Source organism: Miscanthus floridulus, chromosome 7, assembly GCF_019320115.1.
Source record: "Miscanthus floridulus cultivar M001 chromosome 7, ASM1932011v1, whole genome shotgun sequence".
Classification (NCBI taxonomy): Eukaryota; Viridiplantae; Streptophyta; class Magnoliopsida; order Poales; family Poaceae; genus Miscanthus; species Miscanthus floridulus.
The window spans coordinates 42158178-42162227 of NC_089586.1; the positions used below are offsets into that span (position 1 = coordinate 42158178).

General features: G+C 44.6%; 1 pseudogene; it reads right to left on the reverse strand.

Moving 5' to 3' along the window:
- Positions 1–2503: 2503 nt before the first annotated feature.
- LOC136465418 (uncharacterized) lies at positions 2504–3551 on the reverse strand (annotated as a pseudogene).
- Between the last annotated feature and the right edge of the window lie 499 nt (positions 3552–4050).

The following is a 4050-nucleotide window of genomic DNA, read 5'->3' on the forward strand; positions in this document are numbered from 1 at the left end:
CTTCATCAACACCTATGGTACTCCTTGAATTCTAGTCCACATAGGGATCCTGTTCAGCTTGTACTAAAAAACATTGGAGAAACCATCATATTCCTCAAGCACAATTGCTGCTCCACGAAACAGCCAGGGGCTCCCTTCCATCACCCTTGTCCAATCACCAAGACAGTTCAATTGTACTAGAAACAGATTCGGCCCTTTGGCCTTGAAAGTCACCTCTTTCGCCGCAGACCATGCGTTCCTCATGGCGCTGAACAACGCTGCGTGACTGAAAAGCTTCAGGGTGTTAACCCTAAACAAAGCAATCCAGCGAACATCCTTCACAAGTTCGTCAAGTTCCCCCGAGAAATCGAGGTCTTCATCTTCCTCGCCTTGTAGATTCAGCCCCTCCAGACGCTCTTCTAGGCTCGGCACATCTCCATCATCACCCATCTCCACGCCCTTCCCCTTCTCCTTCTTCGAACTATCAGCCATGTAACCTGCGTAGATGACTCCCCCGCTCCTTGCGGAGGAGAGGACGTCCCGGACACAGGGATCAGATAGAGTGATCACGTAGATCGCTCGCTTTTGGTGGACTCCGACCAGTGGCGAATCTAGCCGAAAACATCGTTTGGGTCATCGGGGTCAACTTCATTATGTGATATAAATTTTCGTAAGTTTGAACAGTAATTTACAAAGGATTTTACAAATTTCGTCAGGGTCGGTGGACCCCGATAAAACCCTCTAGATTCGCCTTTGACTTCGACGGCGCCGCCGGAGGAAAGCAAAACCCTATACCGGGGACTTTCTTCCAGTGCATTGTACTGAACACTCACCAGACCAGACGAACGATCAGATCAGATGGTCGATATGTGGTTCACGGGGCCAGAAAAATATCTTCACACCATTAATATACTCGTACAGGCCCTAGCCCTAGGTACGCACGGCATAAGGACGTGCTCCTCTGCAACCATCTCCCTTCACATGCACGCACGTCCGCACACCATGCACAGACCTTGCTCCCGGTCATCCATGTGGCAGACATCGTCGGACGGGCACGGGCTCCATTAATTGTGAATTGTGATCATGTCAAGGCCGCCACCGTGCACGAAGGCGACGCAGCCAGATTTGTTCAGTTCGATTACTCGCTGCGTCCGTGCCAGGAAACGAATCTGGTTACAAGCCCGACGACGATATCATGATCGCCTTGTTTTCTTAATTAATTGTTACATACAAGGACGTCCAGCTGATCCACGAAATGGATTCATCAGCTCGATCGTGGCATTCTGGCACATTTCTCTTGGGCCTGTTTGGGCAGGCCCGGCCCAGTCAAGAAAGTACTTACGTGTAGGAATTGGACCGTTACACATGCAAAACCACGATTCATTACCTACGCGTCTGGGGCGGAACCATCTATTTTGTTCTCTCTCTCTCTCTCTCTCTCTCTCTCTCTCTCTCTCTCTATATATATATATATATATATATATATATATATATATATATATATATATATTTTGTTCAACGCAAAACCACATGGACCATGGTTCAACGCAACTAGAAAGAATGGGGCACGGCTTTGCCCCGCCAGCCCTTGATCAATCCGTTGTGGCTTAGGTCGCTGTTTTTGTTTGGACCTTGCAAATTTTAATGTGCTAACTATTACATCTAATAGCTACATTTTAATTGCTAAGAGATGGTAATAGATTCAAAGGTGAAAAGATGGTCTCTTAGCATGTGTTGTTTGGATCCATGTTTGCTAATTTTAGCATGCTAGCTACTATCATCAATATCCAAATACGCCCTACCCAGATAGTACTGTAGGAATATGATGATCGCTACCATGATTCTTGATTTGTAGTAGAATATGATTGTGGACTATTACCTGAGCTCTAAACAGTTGTGCATTGGCACGATGTATTGAAAAAGGTCTGAAAGAGTACATTTTGCTAATTCATTGACCCTGTTTGTGTTCGTGTCGACTTTTTTACAAAAAAACTTTTGTTTGTTAAAATATGTAAAGCTTTCGTACTCCGTAGAAACATGGCTTGATCCGTGCAAGATTTGGTCATTGCCTTGTGAACAGTTGTATACGTGGCAAAATAAGATGCCAGAAAGTACCGTTCAATGGACCAAACATTGTTAAGAACTTACCATCCTCAGAAACAAACATTCCAGTGGTAAACCCAATACAAAACTATACAAGCGGGAGGAAATTGTACCAAGGTCATGGAGCACAAAAAAAGAAAAACATATAACAGCGATAGCAACACATCAGCATGATTGTACTTGACTACCTTTTCATCTCACATTACAGTTGGTTGTAATAGAAAATAAATTATATGTCCATTTAAGGGTCTTAGACGATAAACCAAAATCAAATTGATAAAAAGCTCCTGAGCCACTGAATACAATGATTTGGTGTTGTTTGAATGATTAAGTAACCCTAGTAAATTACCATATCAATACCTTCATATCTGTTGCATATCTGGTCAGTGGGCAATAACTCCATCACATCCTCTTGGTATTTCTATGGTGGACAATTAACTTGCCTGTTCGCCATATGCATTCACATTCTTTTGCTCAGTGAATAGGTAGGTATCATTGAATTGATTATCACATAAAGCAGATGAAGGATAAACCGAGGGTAGTGATTTATCTTCTGCAAACTGGGATGGTAAGAGACCATCCAGAATACCATAATCTGAATAAGACGAGTCAAACCCTTGCTGCAAAGCAACATCAGAAGAGTAAACAGCGTCGGAAGAAGGAGGAATCCAAGATAACCCATCAGCATTGTCCAGCTGCTGCTGACCGTATGACGAACCATGGCTCACTTCAAACTGATTTGAGTTCCAGTTATCTGTGGTTTCAGCGATTGTATTTTCTTCTCTCCAAGGAAAGGCACCGTTTATATTCTGGGATACTATCCCGTTCTCACATTAGATGTTCTCTGAATCATATTTCTGTGAATCTAGGTAATTTGTTCCAGAAATAGCACCTTGGATTTTCTGATTGGCAACTGCATGTTTCAACTTCTTACTACCAGTGATACCAGGATACTCAGCTTCACTTTCATGTTTGTTGTATTACTGTGGGCAAACTCACGAGTGAATTTACCTTCAAACTGTAAATATACCAAAACAAGCTTACGAGTTTTAGAGAAAAGTATAGTTGGCTCTATAAGCAATTATGCATCCAATGAGTTTAAGTCAATTAAATTGCATAGAGCCATGGAAAGACTTGCTCCTATATAAAGGGGCTGATGAATGGGCCATCAGCTTGGAAAGAGGGGAGACTTGGATCCCTGCAGGCTCCTGAACACACTAAAAGGTGATATACAATGGCTCATTGTAAAAAACTGTTTACACTTGCAGCTAGTTGCCTTTGTCAATAGAGATAAATTTATCACTGCTGATCCCAAGTATCTTTTAGAGCTAATGTTTTTAAATATGCAGCATTTTTTGGTAGTTTAATTTATCATTGTTTAAGCCATAATGGTTGGACCTTCATGTTCTTCCTCTCCCGTTTCATCTTACTTTGCATAGTGTTTTGTTGATACGTAGTTCACAGGTCATGTTTTGAACAATTGAACTGAAGATATATTATTGTTGTTTTCACTGGAAAGTGAATCAGCACAACTGATAGTGATGGGGACAGTACCAAATCAGCAACCAAATATTGAAAGAAAAAATTGCATACCTCAGGCCCATTTCATCGAACACATCGAGGGCACTATCCATGGAAGCATCGACACTGGTAATGAGATCAATGGTGGCTACATGCCGCAGCCGTCCGTTGAGCCGCTGCCGTTACTGCATGCCGCGCCGCCGCTGCCGCCGCCGCCCGTTGCACCGTCCGGTGCGTCGTCGCCGCGGCTGGCTGCTCGTTGCGCCGCCGCGGACTGCGTGCTGTGCGACTCGCCGTTGCAGTGGCACGGGCGAGCGAGTGGGTGTGCGCCTTCGGGCTGCCGCTGCCGCCGTCGTGTCGTAGGCTGGAGCGCGGGAGTGCGCCTTCGAGCAATCGAGCCGCCGCCGTCGCTGCTAGCGCTTGTGCCGCTTCTGCATGCCGCCGCCT